Source organism: Bactrocera tryoni, unplaced genomic scaffold (genome assembly GCF_016617805.1).
Source record: "Bactrocera tryoni isolate S06 unplaced genomic scaffold, CSIRO_BtryS06_freeze2 scaffold_133, whole genome shotgun sequence".
NCBI classification, from domain to species: Eukaryota; Metazoa; Arthropoda; class Insecta; order Diptera; family Tephritidae; genus Bactrocera; species Bactrocera tryoni.
In genome coordinates, this window is record NW_024395849.1 from 222736 (window position 1) to 240201 (window position 17466).

Genomic DNA, 17466 nt, shown 5'->3' on the forward strand with positions numbered 1-17466 from the left:
CGATGATTAGTCATTTCAGCGATCAGCCGAAAGAGAAACTAAGCAAAGGACGCAGTCAGCAGAAGCAGCAGAAAACAGCAATCAGGCAACAACAAGTGCGCTGACAGCAACCAGTATGCAGGTGCCAGCAAGCACTCGAACAGCGAAGGAAAACAAAATGCAAGGTGAGAATGCATTAAGCAAAACAGGAGCATCTGTTCAGACTGGTATTGACCGCTACATAAACGTAAAAAGGAAATTAAGTCCAGTCTACGCTGCGGTCAATACCTAAAAATTTCAACCAGGCACGCCAAATGATAAAAAGCCAGAAATTCTAAATGGCAACAGATTTGTCTTACTGGGCAAAGAGCCCAACAACGATGCATAGGGTACCACCACAGTCATGAATGGCAAACCCCTCTAATCTATTAGAGTGAGCGGAGTTCAAATGCTCTTGTCTCCAAAATAAGCAATTTAATAAGCACAAAAAAATTTTCAAATTGCTCTTGAAAAAAGATTACATAGATGAAGCAAAAAATCAAACATACTATACAGTACACTGAAAAAAGTTTCATGGATGTTGGTAAATACTTGTCAAATAGTAATAAGAATTGTAGTAAATCTTACCAACTGAAAAGCTCCAAAGGCCTATTAGTTGTCATAAAAGGTACAGAGCCTTCGATAGACTCTAATGATGTTAAAGAAGCTCTAGAAGAAGGTGGTTTTAGTATTAAATCAGTGGTAAACATTTTTAACAAGAACAAAGCCCCACAACCAATGTTCTAAATAGAATTGATGTCAGTTTCTAACAAACTTAAGAAAAATAAAACATATCTGAATTACAGTCTAAAATATCTGCTCCACCGCAGAATTACCGTTGAGGAACCACACAAAAAAATAGTGCAGTACAGTGCCCAAACTGCCAAGAGTATGGACAAGCGAATCATATTACACCCTACGCAGAGTCTGCTTGGTGTTTGGTAATTTACATCCCACATCGAAATGTACTCTTAAAAAAGAGGATTTAAATAAAAAATGTAGTAGCTGTGTTGAAAATTACATTGCAAGCTAAAGGGACTGCCCTGTATATAAAAATTTAAAAACTAAATTGTATGTCGAAACTCAAGCACGTCGTAATCAAATGATAAATATTCCTCCTAGCTGTATATAAATTAAAAAAAGCAGTTAAACGAGAGGAGGAATTCAACACCGAAACCTATATAAAGAAGTTGTGTCCAAATTCAAGCAAACGAAATTCACTTTGGAAAGCTCAAAAGCCTATGAAATGATAAATATTCTTCCTAGCTGTATATAAATTAAAAAAGGCACTTAAACGAGAGGAGGAATTCAACACCGAAACCTATATAAAGAAGTTGTGTCCAAATTCAAGCAAACGAAATTCACTTTGGAAAGCTCAAAAGCCTATGAAATGATAAATATTCTTCCTAGCTGTATATAAATTAAAAAAGGCACTTAAACGAGAGGAGGAATTCAACACCGAAACCTATATAAAGAAGTTGTGTCCAAATTCAAGCAAACGAAATTCACTTTAGAAAGCTCAAAAGCCTATGAAGCCACCAATCAACTCCTACAAAAAAAAAAAAAAAGGTATATTAACCTAATTTGGCAAAGAAAAATTTTAAGCTGCTAATGTTACCCAATACAGCTAACGAGTCGCTTGAGTCTTTTAAGATTTAATCATCTGAAATTATAAGAACCATAAAAGAGCTGGATTGGATTTAGAATTGTATAGAACATTGGAGTCTTATTAAAAAATAGACAATTTATGGTTAAAGTGGGAGATTTTATATCTGATGAACGACAAATAAGGGCTGGTGTACGAGAGGGCAGAGTTTTAGGCCCACCTCTATGCATCATATATACATTAACTTTTGCGGATGACACAGCTTTAGTAAGCCGTAACAATTGTCACATATTAGCTTCACGAATTTTAGCAGAGCATTTAAGTTCTGTCGAAGAATGGTTAGCGAACTGTCATATAAGTTAACGCAAGTGAGTAAAGTCCTCTGACTTGGGAATAGCCAGAAACATTTCTTTACATGACACAAGTAGCTCACGACTTCCGGTCCTATACCAAGTATCCTCTGGATAGCCAAAAAGAATCCGTTTGAAGCGTTGAACGCTGGGTCTGGGACCCGCCACGTAAAAAACCCTACCAATGAAAACTAATGGACAGCCTCGGATGTGAGACCCCCCTTTTGATGACGACCACGGAAAACGAATTAAGGATTACGTTTTGAGGGCATGCAACTGGAAAGTCCGGTCCCTTATTTGGGAAGGTGCCGCTGCCCGGCTGGTTGATGTCCTCGTTTGAGTGAAGGCTGACATCACCGCCATGCAAGAAATGCGATAGATGGAAAAATGACTGAGGTGAGCAGGTCTTTGCGGTATTTACTACATGTGGCTACAGGAGCGCAAAGTCAGTGTAGGATTCGTGGTGCGAGAGAGACTCCGTCGCCGAGTCCTGGCATTTACCCCGGTGGTTGAACGTCTAGACACGTTCCAAAGCTCTTCAACATATCGTTGATTTGCGCCCATGCCCCGACGGAAGAGAAGGACGATAAGACCAAAAATGTCTTCTATGAGCGCTTGGAGCACACCTATGTATGAGAGCTGCCCCCGAAAAGATGACCAAATCGTGCTTAGCGACGGTGGGCAATGAAGGTATCTTTGGCACAACAGTCGGTAAATTCAGCCTTCACCAGGAATCATCTCCAAATGGGTCGAGGCTGATCGACTTTACCGGGGCCTGAAACATGGTTATTCGCAGTACTAGATTCCAGCAGAGTAAAATTTACAAAACTATCTGTTGTGATAGACGGAAGACACACCTTCAGCGTTTTAGACGTGAGTACGCTCCGAGGTCCTAACATCGACTCGGACCACTATCTTGTTGCAGCCAAAATTCGCACCCGGCTCTGTGCAGCAAAAACCGCATGTCAACAAACACAAGGAAGCTTCGACGTCGAAAAGCTGCAATCACAACAGACAGCCGAAGGATTTTCTACTCGACTTGCTCTCTGAGATACTCGTCAACAACTTGGTATAAGTGAACTGTGGGACGGCATTTCAAGCTCCTTACGTACAGCTGCAACTCATACCATTGGATTTCGGAAAAAGCAAACGAACAGCTGGTACGATGAGGAGTGCAATATCGCAGAGGAGAGCAAACAGACTGCCTACCTCGCAACGTCACGATCGACCACAACACGTTCGGGATGGGATTGATATCGAGAGATGAAGAGGGAAGCGTAACGCATTTGCAGACAGAAAGCATACTCTAGCAGAACCTCCAGAGGTGATCTAGTAACCGATGCCCAGAGCATACTAAAGCATAACGCCAGTAGAAGGCGAACCCGATCCCCCAATCGATGACGATAGAGCAGACGTTCCATTGCCCGACAATGAAGTTCGAATAAAAATGACCCGTCTGAGGAAAAACAAAGCAGCAGGCGCCGATGGGTTGCCGGCCGAGCTATTCAAACACGGCGGCTAAGAACTGATAAGGAGCATGCATCAGCTTCTTTGTAAAAAATGGTCGGACGAAAGCATGCCCAACGATTGGAATTTAATCTGCGACAACTACCTCAACATCGCTTATAAGGTTCCATCGAGCGTATTGTGTTAAAGATTAAAATCCACCGTCAACAAACTGATTGGGCCTTATAAATGTGGCTTTAGGCCTGTGGCAAATGACCAGATATTCTTCATGCGCCAAATCTTGGAAGAGGCCAATGAAAAGAGGATCGACAAACATCACCTCTTCGTCGATTTTAAAGCTTCTGTTGACGGCATGAAAAGTAGCTGCTTTTATGCCAATATACCTGAACTTGGTATCACTCAAAACTAATACGGCTGTGTGAACTGACGATGATTAACATCAAAAGCTCCGTCAAGATCGGGAAGCACCTCTCCGAGCCGTTCGATACCAAACGAGGTTTCAGACAAAGCGACTCCCTATCGTGCGACTTCTTCAATCTGCTGCTGGAGAAAATAATTCGAGCTGCAAGGTGAATCGATCAGGTACATTCTTCTTTAAGAGTGTACAGATGCTTACCGCGCCAATAGTTCTGCCCTCTCCAGACTGGATAAGGTAACGAAGCAAATGGATCTAGTAATGAATGAGTTCAAGATGAAATAACTTCCGTCATCAAAGAAACAGTCATCGCACTCGCGGCTTCGAAGATAATTGCGTATATGGAACCTGCAATAATAGCAACGGCAGCGTCAGCATTTAAATCCTCTTGCCAACAAGTGTTACATCGGACTAAGTAGGCAAATCAGAAGAAAAGAACAAACAAAGACCAAATTTTATAAGTCACTTATCATCTCTGTTCTGCTATATTGTGCAGAGGCATGGACGATGACAACATCTGATAAATCGACGTTACGAGTTTTCGAGAGAAAGGTTATTTGAAAGTTTTATGGTCTTTCGATGGAATGATTAGCTGTATGAGATATACGACGACGTTGACATAGTTCAGCGAAATAAAATACATCGGCTACGCTGGCTAGGTGTATTCGACGTAGTACCCACCGGGGGAGGCAGAATGAGAGAAAGACCACGTTGCTAAAAGAGGAAATGAAAATTTTGAAATTTTTTTGTTCAAGGTGTAAATGGATAAAATCGACTCATCTAGAGTTAGGTAAATTAAAAAATAGAAAATCTCGTGCTTTCAAACTTTAAAAGAAAGCTGATTTAGTTGTTGAGTATTCAAAATATTTTAAATTTCGTCAACAATATAAATAATAGTATAATATACGCAATCCAAAATTGTTCTATGGTTTCGTCAACTTCCAACGCAAGATTTCTAACTTTCCGTCCGCGATGAAATATAAGTCTACTATGTACAAATTCGAATATGTTTGCTGAATTCTTTAGGTCCAATAACTCTTCAAACTCTCCTAAAAATGTTCCGTATCAGCACAAGTTATGTCTGATTTCTGTAATTAAATATGTTAAAACAATCATTTAATTATGGCCCAGATATGATTCCCTCATGCTTTCTTGAAACATGTACCGAATATAATATATATACCAGCCCTTAACAAAGCTATTTAATGGATCTCTTAAGCAAGGCTTATTACCATAAATTTGGAAAAAGTCATTTGCTATATAATTTCTTTGCATAAGAGTAGATTTAGGTCATCCATTGAAAACTATAGGGAAATAGCAAAGTTTTTCAGCAATACCTAAACTTTTTGAAGTAAATATAACAGTCGAAATAATCTTCAGGATTTCTCCACTAATTTCTTGTTTCCAGTACGGTTTTCTTAAAGGGAAATCTACAGTAACTAATTTGCTACAATTTGTAACATATGTATCAACGGGCTTTATACTATGTTCGGACCGACAACGAAAACATGTTTTCGTGGAAAAACTGGTTTTCGCACGAAAACTTGTGTTTTTGTCCATGTAAAATCTGTCAAACGAAAACACAGTTTTCGCTGAAAACTACTTGAAAACTTACATTTCACTCATTATAATCGGTGCATGCTCTAGTTTAATCGATGTTTTTTGGAAGACATATTTTGCCGGCCCTGAATTGTCTCTTGATATTTGTTTACATTCCATATACAAAAACAGCTGTCGCTTGATATTCTCATATTAGGGGGATTCTCTTGCTCTTGCAAAACCTTGGACGGTGCAGAAATTGCAGAATTTTTCTTGGCCTTGCATATTTCGGCAAAGAATTTTTGCGGTTTGTGTCATCGTGCAATCTTGCAAGAGCAAGAGAATGCCGCTATTGATAGTTGTCAATGAAAACTCATGGAAAACACACATTGTCGGTCCGAACGACTTAGATTCCACAACATACAAATGTGCTTTCAAAATGTTTTCAATATCGGTCCGAACATAGTATAAGAGAGAATAAGCATACTGATGTTATATACATAGATTTTAGTAAAGCCTTTGATAAAGTAAACCATTCAATTCTTTTGAATAAACGGGATCTTCTTGGTTTTGAACCAATATTTCTAAAATGGGAAAAAACAACCCATTTTAGAAATATTGGTTCAATACCAAAAAGATCTTAGTAATACAACTCAACAAGTTATATTTAACTTTTTCTGATATCATCAATGTTCCTTCAGGCGTTCCTCTATTCGTGATCCACATTAGAAGAGCAAGAGAAAATAAACAAAGAAAATAAACTTATGTGTGTAAGTATATAAATATTTTCATTGCGATTTAAGGAAAGTGGATGATGATTGGTAAGTTTTATGCAAAATTTCAAAATGAACTACATTTCATTTTAACTAATTGTAGAATGAATTTAATGATTACTTTGAATTTCCTTCAAGAAACAATTGTTGATTTGATGTTTCTTCGCAAAATCAGCATTGCCATATTAGCATTTTACTGAAAAAATGCATTAAAACTTTGTACTAGATTGCTTCAGAGCTACGTACATACTAGCACAAGAAATTTCTTGACCATTTCTTAAGTGTTTTTTTATATGAAGTTCTTACATTTCTTGATACCTCTCATATTACACAATTTTTAGTTCTTTATTTCACTGTGCAGTTAATAAATCAATAGTCAATGACGTTATTAAAATTAAACTGGTTTACACAAAGTCTATTTAAAGTATGTGAACCACGAGTGAAAATGATCAAACTCTGGGGTCTATAGTTAACTTTTCACCGAAAATATCGGCTAATCTGTGTCATATATTATAGCAATTTAATAAGAACATTTTTTGATTAAAATGTAGCTTTTGGTCAAAAATTTATAAAATTGGGATTATGTCCCTACTTCATTCGGTCAGCTTTATACTTTAGGAATCGAACAATCTTTTCTGATTTTCATTATTTTAGCGGACTTTATGCTCAATTTGTAAACCAGTATGGGCGTTATGTTCACAGAATTGCGTGCAAACATGTTATCGAGTCTTGAGCAATGCCAAACATTAACATAATTAGTTTAGACCTTACCAATCTTAATTGTTTTTAAATTTTATTGATGAATTCGAACTAAATGTGAATGTAAAAGTAAGTTGTAGAAAACAACTTCCAAAAAAATAAAGTTAAAAAAATAATAATCTAAATGACAAATTGCTCCTAATACTGTGTCAGAAATATTAGCTTCCGAACTAACTATAGCATAGGCCTAGTTGTAGCTTCGAATATTGTTGAAACAATTAGTCGATTTTTCTTTAAAATTAAAAAAAATTAAGTTTATAGTTGAAATGATAAGTTTCTCTTAAAACTGTGCCTGAAATCTTACCTTCCGAGCTAATCATAGAATAGGTCGAATTGGCTTCGAATACTGTAGTATTTGGAATTTTTCGTTACAATTCTATCATTTGATGTGAGATCGTCATATAAAGATTAAAACAAGTAAGGAAGGGCTAAGTTCGGGTGTCACCGAACATTTTATACTCTCGCATGGTATTGTGATAATCGAAATTTCATAATACGTCATTTACATATTTTTCAAATACCGTATTTTTGTGAAGTTTTATTCCGCTATCATCATTGGTTCCTAATGTTTATACTCGTATTATACAGAGAAGGCATCAGATGGAATTCAAAATAGCTTTATATTGGAAGAAGGCGTGGTGTGAACCGATTTCACCCATATTTCGTACATGTCATCAGGGTGTTAAGAAAATATTATATACCGAATTTCATTGAAATCGGTCTGGTAGCTCCTGAGATATGGTTCTTGGTCCATAAGTGGGCGGTGCCACGCCCATTTTCAATTTTTCAAAAAAGGCTGGGTGCAGCTTCCTTCTGCTACTTCTTCCGTAAAATTTAGTGTTTCTGACGTTTTTTGTTAGTCGGTTAACTCACTTTTAGTGATTTTGAACATAACCTTTGTATGGGAGGTGGGCGTGGTTATTATCCGATTTCTTCCATTTTTGAACTGTATATGGAAATGCCTGAAGAAAACGACTTTGTAGACTTTGGTTGACATAGCTGTAGTAGTTTCCGAGATATGTACAAAAAACTTAGTAAGGGGCGGGGCCACGCCCACTTTTCCAAAACAATTGCGTCCAAATATGCCCTTCCCTAATGCGATCCTTTGTGCCAAATTTCACTTTAATATCTTTATTTATGGCTTAGTTATGACACTTTATAGGTTTTCGGTTTTCGTCATTTTGTGGGCGTGGCAGTGGGCCGATTTTGCCCATCTTCGAACTTAACCTTCTTATGGAGACCAAGGAATACGTGTACCAAGTTTCATCATGATATCTCAATTTTTACTCAAGTTACAGCTTGCACGGACGGACGGACGGACAGACGGACGGACAGACAGACATCCGGATTTCGACTCTACTCGTCACCCTGATCACTTTGGTATATATAACCCTATATGTGACTCTTTTAGTTTTAGGACTTACAAACAACCGTTATGTGAACAAAACTATAATACTCTCGTTAGCAACATTGTGGCGAGAGTATAAAAATTACAACACATACTGAATGATTTATTTTCGAGCCATGTAGGCTCAGAAGCAAAATGTTTAACTAAACAATGCGTACAAAAATAGTTCTTAGAACCAATATGAAAGGATACACTACACTTCCAATAATAAATAATTAAGTGTATTGACTGAATCACTGATTAGCAATAAACATCGCTTACCGAACATACAAATTATGTTCACAATTTTGTTTACAAAAATAAAGAATCATCCTCGAATTTAAGTGCTGTTGATGTTGATTCAAACAATTAATTAACCTTGGAAAAAATGGCGATAAACTATCAAACAATTAGCTAAAAATTTGTTACTAACCAAAATAAAATAAATCTTGTCAATTCAATTTCCGTTGAAAGTTGGAATAAATCAATCGCATGCAAAGAAAACAGGACAAATTTCATTCACTTCCTATTTCGTTGTTGTTGCTGATATTGTCGATTCAACTAGCTAGATATAGTAAAATGGGCATCAAAACTTTTTTTTTAAATAGTTATCACACAATGCACTTGGATGTAATCTAAATTAATTATTAAAATTAAATTTCTAACTCACTAAAATAAAACGAGTGATATCCAAGGATAGTGATATCCATCCACTGCAATGTGTTTTTTTTTTCACAAACAATACTTCAAATTTAATTTGCGTTAAAAAGGCAATTGTAACAAATCCGCCGTAAACGATATACAATTATCCGATCTACTATATGTATTTGCAACTTATACAGAACATCGACGAAATGTTCTTCTACATATATGTACATATATGACTGTGCTAACTGTGACGCGCAAAGGAGAAATAACTTCCACCAATAAAATCGCGCCACCGCGTTTCTATTTGTTGTAGTCGCTAAATTTGCGCCAACGCATTTTTAGTTTTGTTGATAAAATTTTTTGTCCTCCTACTGCTCTTAAAACGTATGGGACATCGATCGTTGCGCAGTGCGCTCGTAAGCTCCCGACATCTGTGTCGCAAGAAAAGCATAAGCGCATTGCACAGCGATCGATGTGCCATACGTTTTAAAAGCGGTGGGAGGACAAAAAATTTAATGTCTTTGGAATGAACAAAAATTTTTTTACAGATTATTAAAGGTGAATATTTTCCACGTTGTGTCACATACTTTAATTTTTTGCGCAAAGAACACTTAAAATATTTGAATTGATTAACAAAAAATTATGTAAAATATTATTATTTAAACAAAAGGACCATGAAAAAATATTTATAATATAGCTTGAACATTTTGATTTTTTTCTCTTTATCTCTGTTTTGCTTTTTACTTTTTTTGAATTGATTTCGTTTAAGTTGTCGTTGTCAACTGAGCAATGCAGTTGAACAATTCTAAACAAAATTTCAATGCAGTGAAGTCCCTAAACTAGTCAGTACACCGTGAGTAAGTACAACAAAGCTGTTGATCACTACGCTGCAATGGTAATAGCTGTTAGTGTAGACTGCATTTTCGTTGCTGTATTTTTCTTTGTCTAATGTCTATCATTGCCGTAAGAATTGTGAAAGCAACTAAAGCACGTGTCGTTTTTGCTCAACGCTTTTTCACTAAAATATTTATTCGTTATGTCACAAATACAAATTATAACTTCCAATAAAGGAGGAAAGAAATTGTTCTTAGACGGCTATTTTTATTATTTTGAAAGAAAGACCCAAATGGAAACTTGTAATTGGGCGTGTTCTAAAAGATTAAAATATAAGTGCAAGTCCAGAATTGTAACAAAAGTGTTGGCGAACAATCACGTTATTGTTAAACAAGCCGAAGACCATTGCCACGAACCAGCTCCCAATGAGTTACCAATTGCAATGATTAATAATAAAGTAAAGCGCATGGCTCGGAGAAGTCACTTAGCGCTAAATCAGATAATACAAAGAGCTGCAGTGGAAGCAGAGCAGAGCTGTCGGGACTATTTACCATCCCGAAATGCCCAAAAAGCTAGAATTCGAAGATCAAGGCATGAAGCACCTCGTTTTCGAGAACCACAAACTTTGGAGGACATTGATATTCCTTAAAAATTTTTTACTCTGGAAGGAGAATTATTTGTGTTGGTGGAAAAATTCACAGAGAGGAATGAATGTGTAATTATTTGTGGTACGAAGTCGTGTTTAAGGTTTCTGAGTCAGAGTTCTTGCTGGATTGTGGACGGAACATTTTACGTTGCCCCGAAAATAATGGAACAGCTCTTTACAATTCATGGCATAGTGGAAGGTGAAACATTCCCCCTTGTGTTTTGCCTTATGAGCCGCAAGTCCAAAAAACTATACGAAGTTTTATTTGAAGAATTGTTCCGAATCGCATCCGAATACGGCGAAAATCTTCAACTAGAAAGAATTATCAGCGATTTTGAAGTTGGACTGATATCGGCGCTAAGAAATTCTTACCCGGGCACTGATTTGCGTGGCTGCTTTTTCCACTTCAGTCAAATAATCTGGAGAAAAGTTCAAAAAGAAAAGTTTATGATTGTCTGCATTTAATATATGTATCTGCGTAATCTTCATCTACTTTCATTGCTTTTAGACTGGTTAAAAAATATGGAAATTATGAGAACTTTTCGTTGCAAGTTCGAATGCTGAAAAGCCTAGCTTTTGTTCCTCCCTATGAAATCTCGGAATACTACAACAGTCTTTGTAGTATTTTAGATGATTATGACATGCTGAGACTCGCAAATTGGTTTGAAAGGAACTACATTGGTAAATTTGATGCACCACCAAAACATCAGCCGCCATTTTGGTCAGTGCATACTAATGTAGAAACGAGTCAGTTTCCTAGAACTCAAAATAGTGTAGAGGCTTGGCATCGACGACTTAATGTCATTGTAGGGGGAAAAAATTGCGGTATTTATCAACTTATAGCTAACTTCAATGCAGAGATGATTTGTGTGAAATCGCAAATATCAAGAGTAGAAAATGGAAAAGTTTTTCCAAAAAAATTAAGATCAATTGGATCTAACAAACAAATTAAAAGAATAATAAAAAAAGAGTAATTATTGGAAAAGTATCTTTTTTGAAAAGAATAGCAAAAAATATTTGTTTTTAATCTAATTATATATGTACTACTTTTTCATACTTGAAATACTCATTTCTTATTTTTTGCAAACATATGTACTTATCGTTTGAATTAATATTGAAGTCTTTTGTTTGTTGTATTGTTATTTTGGACTTAATATTCTCATTTATTTTTCTTTGTATAAATATCGCTTAAGTTAATATTGGAGCTTATAAATCTTTTGCTTTTCTTAAATACTAATTGTTTTTATTGATAAGATTTACGAATATTTATTAGCAACTCATTTGGCACATGAAATTATCAAATAAAAAACAAACTTTAGTCAATACACCATTTTTTCAATACAGAATTTTTTTAATACAGAATTTTGCCAGTGCGGAATTTCGCTTTTACAGAACTTTGTAAAAGATTGGGGTCAAAATTCTGCTTTTTTGGAAATTCTGCATTCATAATTCCGGAAGTCGGAACACCGGGAATCAAAGTTATGGAAGTCAATATTCTGGAATTCAAAATTCTGGATAACGAAATTCTAAATTGCAAAATTCTGAATGGCAAAATTTATTAATTACAGAATTTTGCCATTCTGTAATCATATGTTTTATTGCTTAGTAAGTAGTTGTTTACAATTGCATGATTGTATTTGTTATTGTTATTTCTTTGTTTGTTGTTCTTCATTTACTTTTTTGTACTACCATGATTGTATTTGTTATTGTTATTGCTTTCTTTGTTGTTCTTCATTTACTTTTTTGTACTATCATAATGATTTAGTTTACTATGTACCTACATAAACATATATGTACTGCTAAATATTTTTGTGAAATGATGGAAAATATTAATGTGGTGAAGTCCAATAAAGGAAAAGACATGTTAAACGTCGACGGCTACTTCTTCTATGTATTTGGAACTAAAAAATAAGAAAACCTTTAACTGGACTTGTTCTGAACGAATTAAAAACAAATATACCGTGCGTATTGTCACACAATTCGATGGCTGTGAACATGTTATACGAAAAAAAAGAAATGAACATTCTCATGATCCATTAATGTAGTATATATTTGATCTTTATTTGTTAATAATGTTGTTTTTTGTCTTTCCGATAAACATGTTTGAATTTTGGAATTATTTTGGAGGTTATGTTTTGTTTATATTATATTATTATGTATGTATAAGCAAATTTATATAAGATACACGATTTGGCTCAAATTTTGGGGAAAAAATTTCCAGAATTAATTCTGGAATACGTACATTCCGGAATTATGAAAAACCAGAATTTTGAAATGCAGCCAAAAAAAGCGAAGGAATTGCGGAATTCCGATTTCCAGAATTTTGTCGACCCAGAATTTCGATTCCGGAATTTTGACTTCAGAATTTTAATTTTAGAGTTTTGACCGTTTCCCCTTTGTAAATACTTAATTTTGTAAATGCAGAATTTTGTCACTACCGAATTTCGCGATGTTAGTTTTCAGAATTTTGTACGAAAAGAATTTCGATATACAGCTTTTTGTAGGGATCCCGCTAAATATTACTCCAAAAACGCTATTTGAGTTACCAAATATTGCTCTCCTTGCTCTTTAATTTAATTTTCGGTTTCGGATACTATCCAACTTCGGGGAAAAAGTCTCAGATCATCATGATAGATAAACCTGGGAAGGACTTAACACAGCCGTCTTCCTACAGACCAATAAGCCTCTTACCCTGTAATTCTAAAATATTTGAAAAAGTGTTACTATCAAAGATGACATCTTTCCTCCACGAAAATAATACATTATAATACCAACGCACCAATTCGGTTTTCGTGCTAAACATGGCACTGTAGAACAAGTAAATAGTAAATTACCAACGAAATCAGGAAAGCATTCGAAAACAGAAAGTACTGTTATTTTACTGGATGTAGCTCAGGTGTTCGATAAGGTTTGGCATGAAGGCTTGTTATGGAAAATCAAAAGCGTTTTACCTTCCGGATTGCATAAAACTTTGGAGTCATATTAAAGAAAAAATAAAATTACAGTTAAAGTAGCAGACTTCATATCAGAAGGACGAGCAATAAGGGCTGGTGTACCTCCGGGTAGCGTGCTATGCCCAATTCAGTACATAATTATGCAGCAGACATCCCAACAGCTATTAACGTTTTGACATCCCCTTTCGTTGATGACACAGTTCTAGTAAGCCGTAACAAATGCCCCATCAGAGAAACAAGAGTATTGAAGCAACACTTAACTTTTGTCAAAGAATGGCTGGCCAGCTGGCGTATAAATATTAATAAGCAAAAATGCAAGCATGTTACATTCTCGCTTAGACCAGATACGTATCGGACAGTTAAAATAAACAATGTCCTAGTACCCCAAGCGAATGAAGTAACTTATCTTGGGATTCACCTGGCTCGAAAGCTCACGTGGAAACATTCATAAAGAACGTGATATTCCTATGGTAAAGAAGGAGATAGTCCTTGGTAAATTCCTGCAATCAAACGCGTTTAAAAAGAAGTGATCTACCAGCCTACTAGAGAGCAACGTTCTACCAAAATAGCTCAACCACATTCTTGAGCTTGTTTAGTTTTAAATAGATTTAAGAATTGAATACTTATTGTTAGGCTTTACCAAGCCAATAAATTATGAAATATTGAAAAGAATAATAATTTTTTTTAGTTGAAAACAAAAAAAATCTACAGCTTTTGTATAAGCACCGAAAAGCTGGTTTTTGTTTTTCTCATTAAGAGTAAAAAATTAAAACCTATAATTATAATTAGATAAAATAATTTACTATAGTTTACTTCTTCTTACTAAAAACTTAACAAAAAACTAAATTGAAGAAAATTTCGAACGAACTAAAAAGACCGAAAAAAATTTTAAAATTGTACAAGCTGAACGTCTTCTCATTTCATTTGTTATAAATTTTATCCATATATATCAACAGCAACATAAAAAGGAATTACAAACTTTTTTATTGGCGTAATTGTATATAGATATTTGGCACATAAAGCAAAATGTAGTAATGAATTAAATGAGTTTATGTTGTATAGTATAAGTTAACAATATATCAAATATGATTGTAATTCGTTCTCAATTTCGTAGAATAGCAAACATGGAATTTTTTTAAAACGTCTTTTTTTAAACAAAATACCTGAAAATATGCATTCAGCTTCATTGAAAACTGCGAGAGTATAATATGTTCGGTTATATCCGAACTTAGCGCTTCCTTACTTATTTTATATAAAGTTTAGCGATTATCTGAATGTATTTCCCTGGCTATGATCCTTGCAAATTGCGAAGGCGATTTATAGCCGTTATTCAATAATTAAACAAGTAAAAAACGTTTTTTTTTTGCAAAGACGGGCTTTTTTTTAATAACAGAACACTTTTGCTACGTTTATATATGTTTAGAGTTGTTAAATTTAATTTTTCAGTGAAAAATGTACCCCTTTGTTGGCACTACAGCTGTTGTGCCGATACACTTTTTCTCTTACGCGCTTTGCGATGAGCATGTTAGTTAGGTGATGGTGCATCTGAAATCAAATAAAATAACAGTTTTATCTAGTTTATATCATAACCCCGTACTTGAACGAAGGATTTGGCGAAATAAACATTTTTACGCAAGTCGTGATGATTTTATTGAAAATGTAAATTTTTGTGAGTCTAAAAATTCAGAATTTTCATTCCCAAAAAAAAACTCTTGTTTCGAAAAAAACCTCCTTCGTTCGAGTATGAGATATTGTAGTTCTCAAGTAGACAATAGAAAATTAGATGGGTCACATGGTTCTTGAGAAACCTTGCTAACCGCAATAGTTAATCGCGAACGGCACGTACTCGGGGCCCGTGGGAGAAGCGCGCTGCTCACAGCTGTAACTTTGGTTCTGGTGCTCAGATCTATATGAAATTTGGAAAAAAAAATCTTAAAAGGATATACTTTAAGAAAATATCGATTTTTTCAACCCACACAAATGTAGCCGAGTTAACAACAGCGCGCCAGTCGTTTCTTCTTTTCGCAAGGTGGCGCCAATTGGAGATTCCAAGCGAAGTAAGCTTCTTCTTCACCTGATCTTTCCGACGGAGTGGAGGTTTTCATCTTCCTCTGCTTCCCCCGGCGGGTACTGCTTCGGATAATTTCAGAGCTGGAGTGTTTTCGCCCATTCGGACGACATGACCTAACCAGAGCCTGTCTCTCGAAAACTCGTAGCGTCGACTCATCAGATGTAGTCATCGTCCATGCCTCTGCACCATATAGCAGGACGAGAATAATGAGTGACTTATAGAGTTAGGTTTTTGTTCGTCGAGAGAGGACTTTACTTCTCTATTGCCTACCTAGTCCGAAGTAGCACCTGTTGGCAAGAGATATTCTTCGTTGGATTTCTAGGCTGACATTGTCGAAATTATTTACAACTTTGAAGTTATGACTGTTAACAGTGACGTGGGAGCCTAGTAGCGAGTACTACGATTGTTTGTTGGATAACAGGAGATATTCCGTCTTGACCTTGTTCACCACTACACCCATTTGCTTCGCTACCTTATCCATTCTGGAGAAAGCAGAACTAACGGCGCAGTTGAGGCCAATGATATCAATATTATCGGCGTACGCCAACAGCTGTACACGCTTATAGAAGAAGGAATTATTTTCTCCAGAAGTGGGTTGAAAAAGTCACACGGAAGGAATCCGCTTTTTCTGAAAGCTCGTTTTGTATCGAACGGGTCGGGGAGGTCCTTCTCGATCCTGACGGAGATTTTGGTATTGCTCAACGTCAGCTTACACAACCGTATTACTTTTGCGGGGATACCAAATTCAGACGTCGCGGCATAAAGGCAACTCCTTATCGTGCTGTCAAAAGCAGCTTTGAAATCGAAGAAAAGGTGGTGTGTGTCGATTCTCTTTTCACGGGCCTTTTCCAAGATTTGGCGTTGTTGATTTGCCATGCCTAAACCTATACTGATTAAGTCCAATCAGTTTGTTGACGGTGGGCTTTAATCTTTCGCACAATACGCTCGATAAGACCCTTGATGCGATGTTAGGAAGGCTTATCGTACGGGATTTGGCGCAGATTGTGGGGTCTCTCTTTTCTTTGGATTAGGCAGAGCACACTTAAATTGCATGCTTATCAGTTTTTCGCCGCCGTATTTAAATAGCTCGCAAAGCACTCCATCGGCCACCCCACTTTGTTGGTCTTCAGACGGGTAATTGCTTCGAACGTCCGCTTCATCGTCATCAATTGCGGAATCGGGTTCGAAGAAATTTCGAGCATTTCCTTTAACGGTCAGCTTGTCAAGCTTTTTGTACTCACGCATTTCGGCCCCTCTCCTTTGTTGTCTGCAAATGCGTCTCGTTTCCCTCTTCAACTCTCGGTATCTATTGCATACTGAACGTTTTGCTTTCTCTCCGCTGCGACACGGCACTCCTCATCGCACCAGCTGTTCTTTTGTCTTTACCGAAAACCAATGGTTTCGGTTGCAGCTGTATGGAAGGACCTTGAAAGCCTGGCGACAGCCTAGTAGTTTGGTGAAATTTCCTATGCTGGAATCTAATACTACAGATAACCCTATTTCGGGCCCGGCGAAGTCGGTCAGTCGCAACCCATCTGGGGATGTGTCCTCATGGAGGCTGAATTTATCGAAAGTTGTGCCACAGATACTGTCTTTTCCCACCGTGGCGTTAAAGTCACCAAACACAATTTTGAAGTCGTGGCGGGGACAACTCTCATACCTGCGTTCCAAGTGCTGAAAGAAGGCATCTTTGGTCACATCGTCCTTTTCTTTCGCCGGGGCGTGGGCACAAATCAGCGATAGGTGTGAAGAACTTCCCTTTATGCAGATTGTGGCGAACGTCTGTTCGTCCACCTGAGTGAATGCCCAAACCCGGCGACGGAGTCTCTCTCCCATCACGAATACTACACCGCTCCTGTAGTAAATTCTAAGGACTTTCTTGTCTCAGTCCTTGTCCCGCTCATCGCACTTCTTAGACGGTGGGGATGTCACCCTTTATTTTTGCGATGACATCAACCAGATGGGCGGTAGCACCTTCCTAATTTATGGGACCGCACAT

The 17466-nt window shown here is 36.7% G+C and overlaps 1 protein-coding gene across 13 annotated transcripts in view; it reads left to right on the top strand.

Moving 5' to 3' along the window:
- Nucleotides 1-17466, top strand: part of LOC120780062 (potassium voltage-gated channel protein Shal) — a 175046-nt gene that overhangs the window by 68868 nt on the left and 88712 nt on the right. The gene's annotated exons all lie outside the window — the stretch shown is intronic.